Source organism: Heterocephalus glaber, unplaced genomic scaffold, assembly GCF_053883595.1.
Source record: "Heterocephalus glaber isolate CG9 unplaced genomic scaffold, H.glaber_assembly_v1.0 deba00001532, whole genome shotgun sequence".
Taxonomy (NCBI): Eukaryota; Metazoa; Chordata; class Mammalia; order Rodentia; family Bathyergidae; genus Heterocephalus; species Heterocephalus glaber.
Window position 1 is genome coordinate 12755044 of NW_028258330.1, and position 20783 is coordinate 12775826.

General features: G+C 37.7%; 1 pseudogene across 1 annotated transcript; it reads left to right on the top strand.

The window, feature by feature from the left end:
- The first annotated feature begins 586 nt into the window (after nt 1–586).
- LOC147824648 (protein kinase C iota type pseudogene) lies at nt 587–20356 on the top strand (annotated as a pseudogene). Its single transcript, XR_015442073.1, has 2 exons — nt 587–728; nt 8494–20356. The product of XR_015442073.1 is annotated as a protein kinase C iota type pseudogene (transcript).
- The last annotated feature ends 427 nt before the right edge of the window (nt 20357–20783 follow it).

Below are 20783 nucleotides of genomic sequence, written 5' to 3' on the forward strand. Positions count from 1 at the left end.
TTGTTTGTAAGTCAAAACACATAGTTGCTCTTACAAATATTCCATTTACATTATATTAGAGAACATTTATATTTTAGATGTTTTAAACCAACAGTGAAATATTTTGCACACAATATTTGTTATGTTATTAGTATCTTTTGTTATAATAGGTATTATTAGTTTACAAGATCAAAGGTATCTAGCCATTCACATGAGAGAAGAGAAATTTTAGTTCTTCTATACCAATGTAGTATAATCTTTTTTTTTTTTTTTCGTACCGGGGATCGAACTCTGGACCTTGCGTTTGCGAGGCAGGTGCCGGAACCACGGAGCTCTAAATCCCGGGCCAGTGTAGTATAATCTTGACTGTCAACATGTTTGGATTGAGAGACACCTGGGAAATTATTAAGCACACTTCCAGAAGTGTGTTGGTTTGTCTTTGAGGGTGTGTCCAAAATGGCTGACATTTGGGCCAGCAGACTAAGGGGAAAAGACCTACACTAAATGTGGGTGTCACCATCCTATAGGGTGGGGCCTGGATGGAACAAAAGCAGAAAGAGGAAGCCCATCAGCACATGGTCTCTGCTTTCCCTCTGCTTTCTGTCAGCCATGAAGTGCAGCTTTGCTCTGCTGTGGCCTTCTGTGTGGCGTTTTGCCTTACATCAGCACCAAAGCAGTGGAATCAGCCAACCACGGACTGAAACCATGGGCTCAGATGAATCGTTCCTTGTCTGTGTTGATTCTCTCAGGTATTTTGTCACAACTACAAAAAGCTGTCTTTTTGGCAAAAAGTAGCTATCATGCTCCACATTTTTATATTGCTGAATAGTTCTTTAGACAACATTAAAATAGTATTGTTTGCAGTCACATAAATCTTGAAGATTATTATTTAACAGTATCCTGTACAAAAATCACTCTCATAATCAAAGCAGGCTCTGTCAAAACATTCAATTGAGTTATTCCTTTCTAATAATCTTTGGGGAATAGTGAAGTAGACTAAACATCTCTTACAGGGTCCTGTTTCAGCTGTCTAAATAAATCTATCTCATAATCTGAAGGAAAAGGCAATTTTGAAAATCTGATATCTTCGTAATTTTTTCATGTAGTTAAGTGTTTACATTAGGTAGTGATGGTATCCCATAATCCTTAGAAATTTTTGGCACTTTCTTATAAAATTCAAAGTTAAATGCCTCTAACTCCAGTATTAACATGTATTTTGGAGTATATTTAATAGTTTTTTATTAAGAATATAGTAATAGAACTGGGGATTTAGCTCAGTGGTTCCACTGTCTGCCAAGCAAGCGTAAGGTCTCGAGTTCAATCCCTGGTACCAAAAGAAAAAAGAATGTAGTAATATTCATAAAAGAAAATGTCATCCCTGAAAACTATTCCTTTATGAGATCAAATCTTTTGTTGGAAAGATGATAGACTGTTCTACTAAAATCCACAGAATACCTTATCTGTAATAGTAAATTTTGGGAAAATAAAACAATTTCCCAGTATAAATCCACACCAAGGTCCTCATGGTGCACACCTCTAATTCCAGCACCCAGGAGGCAGGAGGATCTTGAGTTCAAAGCCCACCTGGCCTATATAGCAACACCCTGCCTCAAAAAACCAAAACAGAAACAAAATCCACACCGAGGAAATATTTATAATAAGTATCCTATTTTACCCTAAAGCTTTTGTTTAAACTACTGTGATATCATTTGAGAAAATATTAACTGAGCTTTCAGGGGGTTCCATTCATAATAGTCATTAGTCGATAGTCACAAGATTTGTTCACAGTCCCTGCTGATCTTGTTACCAAGGGAAAAAAGCTAAATAACCTCCACTAGCTTCATTTGTTCCTGGTTGATTTAAAAGTCACTCATTTAGGGAGTGGATGGGCAGCTCAGTGGTAGAGCATTTATCTATCATGTGCAAAGCCCCGGGTTCAATCCCCAGCACCACCACCCCCCCACACACAGACATGCACACACGCACACAAATCACTAATATGGGAGGTCATACAACTGTATAATACATTATTAGTTTTCCGTTAACTTCTCTGTAGATAATATCTCTGATGTGTGGGTTAGGATGATAATGGTTGCCTAGATTATATTTCAGGGACTTGGAGGCCACTTTTGCTGGAAACATTGACTTCACTTTGGCCTGAAGATGTCTCATAGTGTGACTGGACCGGGATTGTGTCCCTCTCTTTTGCCACCTTAACCTTTGCGTCAGATTCTACTCAGCTCTGCGTGTAGGCACGTCGATCATTTGATAAATGTTTTATCTAAGACTATAACAGAGGGTTACTTGCCTCGCCTCTCTCCTTCCCCTTTTCAGCTGCCATGATTGGAAACATCAGATCCTAAGAAGAGTGAAAAGGGTTGGTACCCAAGTTCCTGGATGATCTTTACCTGTGCTGAGAAAAGATGGGAATATTCCTCCCTTTTATTAGCCTATGGCTCTCCTTTGTTATTCCTGTCCTGTGTCTCTAACTCCTCAACCCCTCTGGGCTTGAGAAGTTGATTTGCAACTAAAGCTCCCAGTTCTCCCTTCTTTGTCTACTGAATAAAACCTTTCTTTCTCCAACTCTGTTCTCTGGGATATTGGTTTTCCATGGGAGCTTCTGAACCTGTATTTAGTTAACAGCCTCAAGGAGCTGACCATTTAGATAAGGAGACATATTTTTAAGTATTATTTTTCTTTTTTAATAGTAATTTCATAAACATAGTATAAACATAGTAATAATAGAAAATATGGACAATATGAACCAGATATACATGTATCTATGGAAAATAAAATTATTTCTTTCCTACTATCCAGAGATGACCACTATTTACATTTTATATGCATCTTTTTGTTCTTAATGCACGCTTTTACAAAAATTATGGTATAACATTGTTTCATGGTCTATTTTGTTTGATAAGTCATGAACATATACAATCAATACATATTCTCCCGTATATTATTTTTTAAAAAATTAATTTTATTGTTACATTTTAGGAATACAATATAATGTCATTTATCATTGGAAATTTGCACCTTTACATAATCTCTCTTGGTTATTTTTTCCCCATTCCCCTGCCCTCCCTTTAACCCCTCCATCCCTCCATATTTATAAAACTTTGTTTCCATGTTTTCTTTTTCTAATATTAATTCCATTCCCTTCTTTCCTTTCCCCTACCCCTCCCTCTTCCCCTTCCCTTTGCCCCGTTTCTTCCTATTTCACATTATCTATTATACCTTTTAGTCCTTATTTACACTTTCAGTTTCTCACACTAGAGAAACTATTCGACATTTACACCAGTGTGTTCTATTTATTTCACTTAAGAGTATCGCCTCAATGTGCATCCATTTAGCTATAAATGTCTCTAATTTCTCATTTTTTATGGCTGAGTAGTACTCCATTTTATTTAAAAACCACATTTTCTTTATCGTGTCTCCAGTTGATGGACAATTGGACTGCTTCCAAGTTTTAGCTATTACAAATTGTGCTGCTATGAACATGGGTGCACATACATCACTGTGGTATGATTCTTTTAATTCTTTGGGGAAGATACCCAGCAGGGGAATAGCTGGGTCAAATGGGACTTTCTGTCCTACTTCTTTGAGGTATCTCCATACTGATTTCCACAGTGGTTGCACCAGTCTACACTCCCACCAGCAGTGGAGCAGGGTTCCTCTTTCTCCACACCCCTGCCAGCATATGTTGTTTGTTGGTTTCATGATAGCAGCCATTCTTTCTGGAGTGAGGTGGAATCTCTCAGCGTTTTCATTTGCATCTCTCGAATGACCAGTGCTGTTGAACATTTTTTCATGTTTATTTGCTATTTCTACTTCTTTATCTGAGAAATGTTTGTTCATTTCAGATGCCCATTTTCGGATTGGGTCTTTAAATTTGGGAGGCCTGATTTTTTTTAAGTTCTTTATGGATTCTAGATAGTAGACCTTTGAGGAACACCAGGTGAAAATTTTTTCCCACATATGGGTTGTCTCTTCACACTGTTGGTGGTTTCTCTTGCTGTGCAGAAGCTTTTTAGTAAGAAGAGATCCCACTTGTTGATTGTGCTAGTTCACGGGCAACTGAGGTTTTGTTCATAAAATCTTTTCCTATACCAATGTCTTCAAGAGTTCCACCTAACCTCTGTTTCAGCTGGTTCAGCTTTTGTGTTTTAGTATTTAGATCTTTAATACATCTCAATTTTAGTTTAGTGCATGGTGAGAGATAGAAGTCTACTTTTAACCTTTGGCAAGTTGAAACCCAATTTTTCCAGCACCATTTATTAAAGAGTCTGTCTTTCCTCCAGTGAGGGTGTTTGGCTCCTTTGTTGAAGATGAGGTGGCTGAGTGTGTCTGGAGTTGTTTCTACATCTTCTAATCTGTTCCACTGGTCCTCAGGTCCATTTCTTTGCCAGTACCATGCTGTTTTTATCACAGCAGCTTTGTAGTATAGTTTCAAGTTGGGGGTTGTGATACCCCCTGCCATATCTCTGTTGCCTAGAATTGCTTTTGCTATTCTAGGCCTCTTCTGGTTCCAAATGAATTTTTGGATTATTTTCTCAAGGTCTGTGAAGCATACTGCTGGAATTTCAATTGGGATTGCATTGAAGTGATATAGCTGTTTTGGAAGTATGGCCATTTTCACTATGTTGATTCTTCCTACCCAGGAGTAAGGGATCTCTTTCCATTTTGTGATATCATCTTCAATCTCTCTTTTCAGAGTGCTATAGTTTTCAGAGAAGAGGTCTTTGATTCCTCTTCTTAGGTTGATTGCTAGGTATTTCAGTTTTTTGGATGCTATTGTGAAAGGAATTGTTTGCCCTATTTCTCCTCTCAGTGAGTCTGCTGTTCATGTAGAGGAAAGCTATTGACTTTTGTGTGTTGACATTGTATCCAGCTACTTTACTGAATTTGGTTATTAAGGCTAGAAGACTTTGGTGGAGTTCTTGGGGTCTTCTATATAGACTATCATGTCATCTGCAAATAATAACAATTTGACGTCTTTGTTTCCTATCTTTATTCCTTTTGTTTCTTTCTCTTGTCTAATTGATGTGGCTCGTCTCCTCGGTGCTGGGTGGGTTCTACTCCCTGACACTCAGGGCACTGGAAGAGAGGCCCAAAAGGCTCAACTCTTCTGCGCTGGAGGGGGGGCCCTCTACTCCTAAGCACTGGGGGCAGTGGTACGGCAGTCCTAAAGGCTCAGCTCCTCAGCACTGGGGGCGCTCTGCTCCTTGGGGCTGAGGGCACTGGTAAGGCAGCCCAAAAGGCTCAGCTCCTTGGTGCTTGGGGGGCTCCACTCCTCCATACTTACGGTACATCATTTTTAACACCAGGAGAAATGTTCAGTTATAGAGATCACACCATAATTTAATTAATGAGCCTGGTATCAATAAACCTTTATTTTCAATTTTCACATTAATATAAATAAAAATACAGTGCACCACTTGTATATATTCTTTTCCCAAATCCCTAGTTATTTCCTTAGGATATATGAATACAATTAGGATCTCTAGGTACAAATAAACTCAAAATGGAAAAACTACATATTGCCTACCTTCATTAAGAATTTATGAAATGCAAATAAAAAGCATCCATTTTCAGTTATTCAATTGGTAAAGACAATGCTTCATAATTCAGTCACATCTTACCTCTGAACACTGTATTAGGGACCAGGCCTTCAAGACATGAATTTTAGGGAAACATTGCAGGCTTAAACCATAACACAGTCTTTTTTATCAGTAATTTCATCATTCTAATATTCATATTTTTAGATTTATTTTCTCATATACATCATTAAAGATAGGTACACTAGGTAGATTCTTTTAAAAGCCAATGCATGCATAGCCTGTCTTCATGGTCTCAATTTTCTAACCTGCTGCACATCCTCAAGTTAAACATGATGATTTCTTTTTTTTTTTCTTTTGGTACTGGAGATCGAACTCGGGTCATTGCACTTGTACAGCAGGTGGTGAAACCACTGAGCTAAATCCCTAGCCCCCATGATGATTTCTTAATAGCACAGTTTTGTACTTTTCTATTGATTTGTCACTCACATGCAGCAGCAAAACACGTGTAGAATAATGAATATAAAATAATAAACACATTTTTGTCCTTAGGTTTTTAATATTTTCTCTTTTTTTCTTCTCTACTCTTTTTTTTCAGCTTCAGCCCTGGGGCTCAAACCCAGGTTCTCACACATAGTCGACAACTGTTTGACCACTGAGCCACATCCCTAGCCCATAAATTGTAACTCTTTAAGTGTCTGCAAAATGAGATGTTGCATTCGTTTCTGGGGGCTACTATAGCAAATTACCACAAACATGGTGTCTTAAAACAATAGAAATTTATTCTCTCATAGTTCTGGAGGCTAGAAATTCAAAATTGAGATGTTGGAAGGGCCACACTCCTGCCAATATCCTGGCCTTTTCTGGTCTCTGACGAACTGTAGGCTGTCCTCTGCAATGCTTGGCTTATAAATGCATCACAACAATCTTTGCTGTCATCTTCACATGTCTTCCTCCTCCTGCATCTCAAATGTCCCTCTCCTGCCTCCCTAGTGATTGGATTTACCCCTCCCCTAAATCTGGGAGTATGTCATCCTCAGATCCTTAATTTTAATTACATTTTCAAAGACCCTAATTCCAAATAAAGTCACATTCACAGGTTCCAGGAGTTAGGATATAGCATAGCATTTGGGAGGATATCATTCAACTTATTACAAATGGTAAAAAGCTGCCAGGATGTAAATTCCACCTCCTCAGGGCTACATTTAACTTTTCATTTAACTTTTAACTTTTCATTTAACAACTTAACATTTAACTTTACATTTAACTTTTCATCCATCTATACTTCTGGTAGAAATCCAAGTTAATTTCACTAGATGGAGAATCAGTTGTATAAACATCATCAATTTTACTTTTTTGTTAGTTTGTTTGTTTTGTTTTGGTACCGGAGATCGAACTCAGGTCCTTGGGCTTGCAAGGCAAGTGACAGAACCACTGAGCTAAATCCTCAGCCCCATCATCAATTTTAAAAACAAAAATATACTTTTCCCAGTGGATTGAAATACTACCTTTGTCATATATTAAATTCACATCTATGTGGAGATCTGTTTGTAGATTGTCTTTTTTCTTCTGATCTAATTTGTTTGCCTAGTCTTACACCAATACCACACCTATTGATTATAACAGCTTCATAAAATGTTTATGTCTGGTAAAGGAACCTCCTGTTTCACTGTTTTGCTATTTAATATCTCCCTTTACTGCTTGTAAGGTTTTTTTATATATACTTAAAGGTAATTTTATCCAATTTGAAAAATGAAATATAATTGGAATTCAATTTGGATTTATATATTAATATGTGTAAAATTTAACATTTTTTGATTTTTGGGTTTTTCTACTCAAAAATGTGATAATTATTCCTTTTATTCTATTTGGGGGGGTTGCTGGGGATTGAATCCAAGACCTTGCGTATGCTAACCACATGTTGTACTGCTGAGCTATGCCCATAACTCCCACTCAGTTCTTGTTTCATGATCTTCAGTAAGATTGAAAATTTCTTCATTATGCAAGTCTTAACATGTTTCATATTATTTATGAATTATTATTTCATATTATTTCATATTTATGTTACATATTTCATATGTATTTCTGAGACAGGAGAGAAGGTCCCAACACTCCCTAAAAAGTATTTAAATTTTTTTTTCTTCTATGTTTGACATCCATGGTTGGCTTCCCCAAGCACTTTGCACCTGGCCACAGCTACGTCAGATATCCTGAGAGATATTGCTCTGGCTGTGGCAAGCTTTGTTCACAGGTCCATCCTGGGTGACTCCACCCCTCTCTAGCCATCCCCAATCCAGTTTTTGAGGCACCGTTCCTTTGCCCATGACTAAACATAAAGTCTGTGGTTAACCAGCAACACTGTGCATGTGTGAGTCTGTTTTTTTCCACGTAAGCAGGCCTCCCCATACCCTTATGCGGTATATGTTCCCTCATATCCCACAGCATGTCCTAATAAAGCCTCTTTCACCTGGCATACTTTTGCTTATTCATGTTATCTATCTCAAGTAGAGCAAGCTGATGTGCTTACACTAAGAGCTGGTAACACTGAAGGTCACCGATACTGAAAGTGGCCAGCAGCTGGGGCTAGTAACACTGAGAGTGAGTGGTTGCTGAGCAGTGATGGAGACCAACAGGAGCTGCTAGACCCAGCTGCTGAAAAAGCTTCAGAGGGCTACCAATAGCTGCCAGGAGAGCAGCAAGGAGGGCTGCAAACACTAAGAGTGGAGAGCCACTGGCATTCAAGTCGCAGAGTCGTTAACATTGGAGGAGCTATACTTTACCTCTTCATGATTTCTACACAAATTGAGCCAATTATTCACATTTCATTGTTTTGTTACTATTTTGAACAGTATAATTTTCTGTTAATGCTCAACACTATATTTCTGTACTTTGGAAAGACAGTGAATACTGTTCACTACCATTGGAGATAATAAAATCATATCTATTTTTTTGGAAGATGGCAGAGTGGTGAGCAGCAAAGAAAGAGCCTCTCTGAGATTTGGTGTCCTGACGCTGGAATATAGCAGTGTGAGGAGAAGGAGGGAAGTGACCTGAGGTGAAAATTGAAGTCCACAGGGAGAGTGGAGAGAGGGACTTTAATGAAGAGGAGGGAGGTACCAAGCAGCACTCTCTCCCAGAGCCCAGACTCTCAGCGAGGGAACAGGGCACTGAACCTGCAGATGAATGGTGACTTCTGGCAACCCCAGAGGCTGCCACAGAGAAACACACCAGTGCATCAGAGCAGTGGATGCACTAGACTGCAGTGGCTGGCTGGCAATATGCGACCTGATGCTCTCTTCCTGATAAAAGCTACTGCTGCCAGTCAGCCACACAATCATGAAGGCAAACAAGTGGTGATGCAGAGGGGACTGTTGGGTCGTTTTGACTTTGGGGACAAACCAGAAATTGGGGGATGACAGATGTGGTGAACAAGGTGGAAGATGGCATACCATGTTTTTATCAGCCTGCCTTTCTTTTGGATGGCACTTGGCAGCAACAGTCAGTGTATTTTTTAATCACACCTCCTAAAGACACAAGAGGGCTTCTGGAGCCACTTCAAAAAATGGCACAAACAATGGAGGTTCAGCCACCTCCATTTCCATGAGATGGGAGGTTGCAGCATTTTGGCCCATTGCACAATTCTCCTAGAATGGGGCACAGTATTGTTAATGACCCCTCAGCAAACTCCATGTTGGCCCTATAAGAAAATCAATTAGTAGCAACAGCTGTGACACTTTGAGTGTAATACTAAAATCAGCATCAAATACAAACTGAATATTGTAAAATCTAATGACCAATAAAGTAACAGACTTGTCCATAGAAAAGAGATATATAATTACAGTGTGAGCACTCAGATAAATCAAATATTGTCCTACTATCAACCTACAGTAAATATCTACTAAGTGGATCAATTTTACTTCTACTAACAATAGCACAGTATTACTCAACAGCAATAGTGTAAAGTTAACTATTTAGAGATTCATCAAGCTTAGTAGTTATTCTAGTAAAAGTAGAGGGATTTTTAAAAAGTAAGATTTGAAAAATTAATTGATATTATATGAAGGAGGAAAGGAAGTATGATAGGGGTCCTATTAAAGAGTAAACGAAAGTTAATAGTGATAGAGAACAGTCACTGGAAAAAGCAAACCAGAAAAAGAAGAAAAAAGATAAACAGCAAGAACAGGAATACAGAAAAAGGAAGAGAAGAAAGCTGGAAGAGAAAAGATAACAGGCAAATAATGAATTAAAAAAGGAGAAAGAAAGTGAGAGAAAACCCCCAAATCCTTAAAACAGGGAAAATAAAACTAATACAACATAGGAAAAAAAGAATTGAGTTGAAGAAAATATTACTGTGTTATTGAATGAATGGTTTCTTTCCACAATCTGCAGTTTTGGGATCCAGACAGACATGATTTTTCTATGCCTAGCTTTAGGGCCTGTGGGTCTGAGGTGCTCCCCTTGCACTGGAGGTCTGGCTGTTTGTTCCTCCCCAGACTGTGGTTATGATTTTTGCCAGGGTGTGTCTTGCTCCTTTCTGTAGGTAGAGAACATGGTCAGCCCTCTTCTCACCGGGTTGTACACTACAAGATGGGGCTTCAATTAGGCTGTTGGAATGAATGTCTACAGCCCTGGTTTCTGGTTTTCCCTTCTCATCCCAGGTGTCTTCAGCCAAACTCTGATCCATTGATTAGCCTTTGCCTCTGCTACCCTATTTATGATCTTTTTGGGGCACACGACTCCATCTCAGAATGACTCTCTGCTCCTCCTGCACAGGTCAGCTTTCTTATGTTGAGGGGTGGGGCCCCGGTTTGGGTCCATTCTCTCTCAGCATGGTTATACTGATTGCATAAGCTTATCAAAACCGAAAAAAACCCCAAAAAACTACATACTGAATGATTACAGCTTTCTTGCACTTAGAAAATGCAAACTACCCACTTGGGACATAAGGTACATAGACTGATTGGGATAGGCAGGCAAGAAGCCACTACAAGTGGCCACAAGGAAAGTTTCAAATGCTATATGTACATGTTCATCATCAGCACTGGGGCGATGGTTTCTAGAGTTTAGGAAGACTATCTGCCATGCATTCACCACATGCTTTCCTGCCGCACTCTACTGTGTTTTCTCAGAAATAAGACCTAAACCAGCAAAAAGAATGACAGCCCCAGTCAGCCTATCCTTGCTTTACCTGCCATTACAGAGTAGCCATGGAGCAAGAGAATAGTGAGGTATAATTTTCTGCATGACACTGGTCATCACCACATTAACAATCACCTGGGACTAGTTCCAGTTAGGTATTTCCAGCTAGGTCTTATTTTCAGGGAAACACAGTATGGTACTATACTGAATACTACATTTTGGTATTTAGTTCATTAGCTAAGAATTAATAATTACTCACTGTATGCTCCTCAAAGCTACAGCCTGCTATGAACCCTCCACCACAAATTACACTTTGAAACAAACATTCGTATCTCTTAAGGAAAATTACTGTGGAAATTTCTAGAAAGTCTCAGTACTACCTAATTAAATGGAAATGATGCTAAGGAAGACAAGCATTCTAAAATTTCATGGCTCTCTATGTGTAAATGTCCCCCACTGCATTTTCATAGAAAATGCCTCCTTTATATGGAAAAGACCCCCAGCCCTGTGCCCACCATATGCAAAGTGTCAATGCAACCATGTTGCTCTAAAAGCAAAGACGTCACCAATGCCTCATATCACCAAAATTTTTCTTAGTATTGATATTCTAAATAGCCCACTGAAAGGCAGGATGATGTGTGCCTGTAATCCCAGCACTCTGGGTGGCTGAGCCAAGATCACAAGGTGGAGTCCAACCTGACCAATTTGGTGACTTTGGGAAATCTTTACTGTGTGTCTGAAAAAGAATGTTTGAGGATATGCCCATAGTTCACTGTGGAGATGCATCGTGCAAGCCCCAGTAATACAAATGTGAAAAACTAACAGATAGATGATAAATAGATAAAAAGCTTCATAGATACTTAGATATAAATAATAAAATAAGTGGCCACTGATTTATTTAGTGTGAAGAAAAAATGGGCATAGGGTTTTCAATCACAGGGGTCTTTGGTTGTGGCACCCCAAGACATGACCTCACTTCCTTGGCAACATGTCCAAACAGAACTTGGAACCCTTGTTGACAAGCATCACAATCTACTGTCAGCTGTCTCCCAAGCTCACTTAGCTAGAGACGGTCAACAGCAAACATGCTGAGTTACTTCTCCACTGCGCGAGGCCACAGCCTCAGGACCCCAGGCAGAGAAAGTATCTGTGAAAGATTAAGAAGACAGCTGATTGTATCTAGATGCTGCAGGCCACACTACAGCAGTCACACGACTGTCACAGACACCCCAGGGAAGTTCTCCCCGGAAGTGGCCACCAGTGACCTACCAAAATCCAAGTATCCCTGTGAAGTCTCCCTAAGCCCAAATACCAATGTCACTAAAACTGGAAAGAGCCCAGGGCAAGTTTAACCAGGCCCAGAAACATCCAGCAGCTCAGAGCAGGTATCCCTAGAGCTGGGCACAAAAAACCTGGAAAGTCAAAGAAGTCCAAAGTTGGAGACTGAAGACATAGCCACCGGCCCCCAAGAGACACTGAGAAGCCTGGTATACACCCACCCAGGCCTGGCTGCCACTATTGGAAACAACTTCATAAAGAGCCTTGCAGAATTCTGGCCAGTGAGGTCTCTGCAGGTAGTCAGGCCTCTTTCCTTCTCTGAGCCCTGCCTGCCTGTTTCCCTGGCCCTGGACAGCCAACCCGTCTATGGTCCCTTCTTCCCAGGCACCTCCACCACCCACACTTCTATCTGATCGGCCCTGATTTTGGGAAGAGACATCATGACAAGATCTCTTCAGAATTCCACCCCCTTTGAGGGCCTGTGTGATAAAGATCAAGATGTGTCGTGTTTGGACAATAAACATCTTTTCACCACAGATTGGGTAGATGAGAAAGGAGACCCATATCCTGTATCACCTCAGTTGGAGTTAGAAGCAGCCCTTAGGCTTTCTGAGCTAAAGAAGGATTCTGAGCTCCTAATTCGTGCATCACCTTGTATACCAGAACATCCTGTAATGGCTTGTCCAGGAGAAGATAAATCCATCCATCAGAGAGTTGGAAGCCTCTAGAGAAAGCTGTATTGTGCAAATGGCCATATTTTTCAATCCAAACACTTCAGCAGGTGTGCTCACTGTGCTGTCTGTCTGCTGCACAGACTGTATAGGGGGACTTGGCCACCAGGTATATAAGTGTGTCAACTGCACACTCTTGGTTCATAAGAAGTGCCACAAACTTGTCACAGTTGAATGTGGGCAGCCTTCTTTACCATCGGAGCCCATGATGCCAGTGGATCAATCATCCGTGGCTTCAGATGCTGCACAGATAATAATCCCACATCATCTTTCAAGTCATGAGGGTTTAGAACAAGTTGATGAAGAGAGTGAGGCAGTGAACAACAGGGAAACTGGCAAAGCTTCACCTAGTTTAGGTCTTCAGGACTTAGATATGCTCCACGTGATAGGGACAGGGAGTTATGGAAAAGTACTGTTGGTTCAACTAAAAAATTCAGATCGCATTTATGCAATGAAAGCAGTGAAAAAAGAGCTTGTTAACATTGATCGGGTACAGACAGAGAAGCGCATTTTGGAGCAGGCTTAGAATCATCCTTTTCTTGTTGGACTGCATTCTTGCTTCCAGACAGAAAGTAGACTGTTCTTTGTTCTAGATTATGTAAATGGAGGAGATCTACTATTTCATAGGCAGCAACAAAGAATACTTCCTGAAGAACATGCCAGGTTTTACTCTGCAGAAATCAGTTTAGCATTCAACTATCTTCATGAGTGAGGGATAATTTATAGAAATTTGAAATTGGACAACTTATTACTGGACTCAGAAAGGCACATTAAACTCACTGACTTTTGCATGTGTAAGGAAGGCTTACAGCCAGGAGATATGACCAGCACTCTTTGTGGTACTCCTAATTACCTGGCTCCAGAAATTATAAGAGGGGAAAATTATGGTTTCAGTGTGGACTGGTGGACTCTTGGAGTACTGATGTTTGAGATGATGGTTGGAGAGTCTCCATTCCATCTTACTGAGAGCTCTGATAACCCTGACCAAAACTCAAACATTAATCTCTTGAAAGTTGTTTTGGGAAGAAAAACTCAACATACCTTGTTATCTGTCCGTAAAAGCTGTAAATGTCCTGAAGAGCTTTCTCAACAAGGACCCAAAGAAGCGATTGGGTTGTCATCCTCAAACAGGATTTGCTGATGTTCAGGAGCATCCATTCTTTCAAAATGTTGACTGGCACATGATAGAGCAAAAGCAGGTGGTATCTCCTTTTAAACCAAATATTTCTGGAGGATTCAGTTTGCAAAACTTTGATCCTCAATTCACTAATGAACCTGTCTGTCTCACCCCAAATGATGACATTGTGAGGAACATTGATGGAAATGAATTTGCAGGTTTTGAGTATATCAATCATCTTTCAATGTAGGAAGAAGAATGAGTCTGAGTATCATTTTTCAAATATGCGTTCTGCTTCTTGCTATTTAATGCATGGAAACCTTGTTACCAGTCTGGATTCAATTAACCATTCCATAATTGTCTAGATGCTAATTTTAACTCCTTTTTTTGCAGTTATATTTAGACGTAATACTTGATCCTTATAGTCTATAGTAGAGAATATGGAATTTTTTGTTAATAGTATTGCTTTTTATCATTTGACTTAAATACAAATGAGGCAATTGCTTGTTAACCAACCTTGTAGACACATTTCATTTGTTGAGTGGAGAGAGAAGGCCTAATATTTATTCTTCTTATTCACAATAGCAAGACACAATTTGTGTTTTAAGTAGAGTGTCTTCAGTATTGTAGCTTCTCTCCAAACCATATTACCTGTACTTTTTGGCCCCAGTCTTAAACAGTCTTCAGGGAAATCAAAAAAATAAAAACAATTTTGAATAAATCTCTAGAAAACATATATATTATAGTTTTATCTTCTTTGTTAAGTTTTTTAATTTAATGGACTAATACATGAAATACATAGTAGAATTCATTTCAGGAGCAGAGTTCTTCAAATTATTTTTATTAAAATTAGTACTTAGAAATTTATTATTTAAAGAGCTCTGGATATAGCATCCCTTTGTTTTGATACCTTTTTTATACAAGGGACTTGAACAATAACTATTTTCTAAATAAGTTACAAAGCTACAAACTTAGTAAAATTTAATTTTAGGTAAGCTATTCAGTTTTAAATTTAGAATGATTTAAATTTTGTAAGCATTTAATACATTATCTTTTTATCTTTTTTTGGATGCCCTGTTTCATTAGAAATGTAACTTTTCCAAAGCTTGTAGTCATATATTGTCTCTTCTTCAAATAACTTAGTTTGAAAGTAATGAAAACATCAAGAGAAAATGTTTATCGACATTAACATGTTCATTTCCAAGGTGTATCTATATTTCTCTTATTGCCTGGAACTTGTTTAAAACAAAAAGAAGTACTCACAACATAAACTTATAGAGAATTCTGACATATCAGAAATATGTTTGATATTGCTTTTAAGTGTTGCTCCTTCTGATAGGGCATTTCAGAATGTAGAATAATCACACAGGGCATTTGTTTAACATGTTTATTACTGAGCCCACATTGGAATTCTTTTGGGCCTTTGGATCTCATTTTGAGCAGCACTTTCTTCGAGTTATTCTTTTGTCCTCCAGTTAAACAGTAGAAAGTGTGTTCATGGTATAATATTTTAAGATGATATAAGCAGAAATTTACAACATTATGAACATTTTTGAACAAATGGTAAATGAATGAATTCATTAGATATCTCCTTTGTTCTCCCCAACAAAATCTTATCAGTTTTCTGCCAATGATATATAAATGAGGAGCACTTTCCTTTGATGAGGTTTTCACCATTACTCAGGGTGTTCTTTTGTTTTTAAAATGTTTAAATAAGAAGATTGACTGTGTATATTTTATGCAGAATTGCATTACAAATAGGTTTTTAACTGTGTTCCATTTTTGCAGTCTTTAAGTGTCACGTCAATTCTTTTTGTGTCATATAGAAGTTCTCTCAAAATATTCACCAGGGAAATAAGGCAGTTTATAGTCAGAATGGTTGGCATTCTGGTGTTCTGGGAAATAATTTATTTTTCATAACCCTGTGGTCTGATCATTTTATGCATATACAGCCTGGATTAAATTTCAAGTACTGTTGGGTTCAGTGCCAGTATATTTACTTTATATATTTGTTTTGTTTTGATTCTTGCCATGTAGAACATGCCTTGGCCATCCAATTGTAATCTGTATTTGTGTACCTTCTTTTTCATATTAAAAACCTTTAAATAAAACATTTAAAATAGATTTTAAAAATCATATGTATTTTTAAGATCCATGAGGTTGTTTTTGTTCACATTTTAGATTTTCTAAAATTGAGATGTGTCTTAAAATCAAAGTGTACATTATTTGATTTTTCTTTTTCCACAAAAATTATTAAAGTTGATGGTGTGTTTCACACAATTTTACAGAGTGAGATTAAGTTCATCTATATAATTTATATAGATTGAAAGAAGTGTGGTTTAGATGTTTGAAAATTCTGATGTCTTGAATATTGTACTTGGTTTAAATTCTTGAGTAAACTTTTAATTTTTATGAGTTTTCTAATGGCATGTAGTTGTTTTGAAGAATAAGTGAAAGAATGAGTTAAAGGATCTTACTACAGAGCCTAGTCATAAACAAAACTCAATAAATGGGAGCTGGGAAAAATCTTTCAGTAAATTCCAACAGGCTGATTATACACTTTATTTTTATATAGTAAAAAATAAGAGCTTTTAAAAATTTAACTGACACCTACCTCGCAAGTGCGAGGCCCTGAGTTTTATCCTTGGAACCAGAAATAAATAAGAAAGGGAGAGGGAAAGAAAGAAAGAAAGAAAGAAAGAGAGAGAGAGAGAGAGAGAGAGAGAGAGAGGGAGGGAGGGAGGGAAGGAAGGAGGGAAGGAAGGAAGGAGAAAGAAAGAAAGTGAGATTAGGCAAAACTACAAATTTTTAAATTGAGCGAATTAGTTATAAAGATATTCAGTTACCTGCTTAGTTTTGAAATTCTCTTGTAGGTTTATTAACTTAACTGGGTATGATCTTATTCTTTCAAGGTATGTGAGGGAAATGTACAAGAAGGTCTTTGTGTTAAATCTCTCTGACAGTTTTGGTCTATGAGACATAAAGACTGATGTGTTACACATGACTTTTAGTGCATCAGCTATATTTATGAATACTGAGTAGGAAATTTCATACAAAGGAATTTAATATTCCCTGGATTTCAGAAGATGGATTGAGTCCTTGTCTACAAATTATTAACATTTTTTCTCACCGATGCTTAAAATATTATCAAAACTATTATTTTGCATCTCCTTCCTTTTATTAACATTTTCGTAAGTATACATGAAATAAGTTTGAATCTATTTTATGCTTATATAAAGAACTTGAAGATTCTTGGGATACTTATAAAAATTGAGTGTTTTAAAATTTAAATAAGAATTTGTCAATTTCTCAAGGGAAACAATCAGCCATTCTGACTTATTTCACTTACGAATTTTCTATCCAGGAATATTTTATTAAATTAGGCTAATCTTGCTTGATGATAAAGTATAGTGAAAAATTTTATCTTAATATTTACAGCATATGATACCGAGGTCTTTAAAACACAGATGAACTCAAGTTCTTGTTTAAATATTCTTTTTTGCTCTTTACTAAGCATTATAAGAAATATCTTCATCATTTTCTACCATAAATTCCTGATTATCCTCACAGATAATCATATTTCTCATATTTTCTTATATCTGAATCCTTTCTTGTTTTATTTTCATTGTAATGAATGCACTGATGTAAAATACTGAGACTCTGCAGTGGAAACATTTTAAAAATATTAAATTAGATATAGAGCATTTGTAATTGGTACTTTGAACTGTGACTCTTGTTTCCTTAGAACAGATTTAGTTTCATTCACTGGAGACCAATTGCTTGCTGACCTCTCAGGTCACTGTGCAAATATTTTTTCTGTCCAGCTTCATTCCTTTATTCATTCATTCAGCACCGAGCACCATAGCTGGGAATACCATACAAGTACTAACATTCATGGTCCCTGTTCTGATTGAGCTCAAAGTCTAAAAATCATCCAGATAAAAAATAAATTTCCAAATGAGGCATGAAGAGACCACATGTTTTTTATAAAAGCATACAATGGGAATCAAGGATATATTATTTAAGGAAAATAAGATTGAGATGAGATCTTAAGGATGATTGGAGTTAATCAGAATAAGGGAGAAATAGACAATTGTAGGCACAAATGACATATTCAAAGGTCCTGTGGCAGGAACATTTTTAAGGAATTAATTAGACTATTAAGGCTGAAGATTACATAGTGGAGATAAACGCTGTGAAAGGTGATTTTTGAAGACATAGATTGGGGCCAGGCCAGGGCAGGCCAAAGTGTTTAAACCATGATGAAGACTTTGGAATTACTCTTAAGAGCAATGAAAATCTTGACATTTTTTTTTTTTAAATTAAATTCTTTTACTGGTACATTGTAGGTATACAACACAATTACATTTCTCATTGGGAACTGTACCTTTACATAATGCATCTTGGTTCTTATTTTTTCCCCATTCCTAGCCCTCCCTTCATGCCCTCCACCCTTCCCTATTTACAAAGACTTTATTTCCATTTTTTCCATTTCTCAGCATTTTTCCTTTCCCTTCTTTCCTTTCCCCTGCCCCTCCCAAAACCCCTACCCCTTTGGACCTTTTCTTCCTATTTTCATTATCGATTATTCATTCTAATCATTGGTACATTTTAGGTATACAATATAATGACATTCATCATTGGAAATTTGCACCTTTACATAATCTCTCTTGGTTCTTATTTTTCACCCTTGCCCAGCCCTCCCTTCAACCCCTCCATTCCTCCCTATTTACAAAGATTTTGTTCCTATTTTTCCATTTTCTCATATTAATCCATTCCCTTCTATCCTTTCCCCTAGCCCTTCCACTTCCTTCCCCTTTGCCCCTTTTCTTCCTATTTCACATTACCTATTATACATTTAGTCCTTATTTACACTTTCAGTTTCTCACACCAGAGAAACTATTTGGTATTTATACATGTGTGTCCTATTTATTTCACTTAAGAGTACTGCCTCAATGTACATCCACTTAGCTATAAATTTCTCTAATTTCTCATTTTTTATGGCTGAGTAGTACTCCATTTTATTAAAAGAACACATTTTCTTTATCCAGTCTCCAGTTGATGGGCATTTGGGCTGTTTCCAAGATTCAGCTATCACAAACTGTGCTGCTATGAACATGGGTGCACATATATCACTGTGGTTTGATTCTTTTAATTCTTTGAGGAAGATCCCCAGCAGTGGAATAGCAGGGTCAAATGAGACTTCCAGTCCTAGTTCTTTGAAGTATCTCCATACTGATTTCCACAGTGGTTGCACCAGTCTACACTCCCACCAGGAGTGGAACAGTGTTCCTCTTTCCTCACAGCCCTGCCAGCATTTGTTATTGGTTGAATTCATGAGAGCAGCCATTCTTTCTGGAGTGAAGTGGAATCTCAGCATTGTTTTCATTTGCATCTCTCGAATGACCAGTGATGGTTGAACATTTTTTCATGTATTTATTTGCTATTTCTACTTCTTTGTCTGAGAAATGTCTGTTCATTTCAGATGCCCATTTTGGATTGGGTCTTTAAATTTGGCAGGTCTGATCTTTTGAAGTTCTTTATAGATTCAAGATAATAGACCTTTGTCTGAGGAAGAGCAGGTGAAGATTTTTTCCCACATTGTGGGTTGTCTCTTCACACTGCTGGTAGTTTCTCTTGCTGTGCAGAAGCCTTTTAATAAGAAGAGATCCCACTTGTTAATTGTTTGTGCTAGTTCATGGGCAACTCAGGTTTTATTCATAAAATCTTTTCCTACACTGATGTCTTCAAGGGTTCTACCTAGCCTCTGTTCCAACTGGTTCAGAGTTTCTATTTTCATATTTAGATCTTTAATCCATTTTGATTTTAGTTTAGTGCATGGTGAGAGATACAGGTCTAGTTTTAATCTTTGGCAAGTTGAAGCCCAATTTTTCCAGCACCATTTATTAAAGAGGCTATCTTTCCTCCAGTGAGGGTGTTTGGCTCCTTTATAGAAGATGAGAAGGCTGAATGTGTCTGGCATTGTTTCTGCATCTTCTAATTTGTTCCACTGGTCCTCAGGTCTGTTTCTTTGCCAGTACCATGCTGTTTTTATCACAGTAGCTTTGTAGTAGAGTTGCAGGTTGGGGATTGTGATACCCCCTGCCATGTCTCTGTTACCTAGAATTGCTTTTGCTATTCTGGGTCTCTTCTTGTTCCAAGTGAATTTTTGGATTGTTTTCTCAAGGTCTATGAAGTATGCTGCTGAGATCTCAATTGGAATTGCATTAAATCTATATAGCAGTTTTGGAAGTATGGCCATTTTCACTATATTAATCCTTCCTACCCAGGAGCAGGGGATGTCTGTCCATTTTCTGATGTCATCTTCAATCTCTCTTTTCAGAGTGCCATAGTTTTCAGAGAAGAGATCTTTGATTTCTTTCGTTAGGTTGATTCCTAGGTATTTCAGTTTTTTGGATGCTATTGTGAAAGGAATTATTTGCCCTATTTCTCTCTCAGTGAGTCTGTCATTGGTGTAGAGGAAAGCTATTGGTTTTTGTGTGTTGACCTTGTAACCAGCTACTTGAGTGAATTTGGTTATTAAGTCTAGAAGACTTTTGGTGGAGTTCTTGGGGTCTTCTATATAGAGTATCATGTCATCTGCAAATAATGACAATTTGACTTCTTCATTTCCTATCTTTATTCCTTTTATTTCTTTCTCTTGTCTAATTGCCATGGCTAATGTTTCCAGAACTATATTGAACAAGAGTGGTGACAGTGGACATCCTTGTCTTGTTCCTGATTTTAGTGTGAAGGATTTCAGTTTTTGACCATTTAGTATGATATTGGCTGTTGGTTTTTCATAGATGGCTTCTATCAGTTTGAGGTAGAGACCATCTATTCCAATTTTTGGTAGGGTTTTTATCATAAATGCATGTTGGATTTTGTCAAATGCTTTTTCTGCATCTATGGAGATAATCATATGGTTTTTGTCCTTGGCTCTATTGATATAGTGTATTACATGGATTGATTTTCATATAT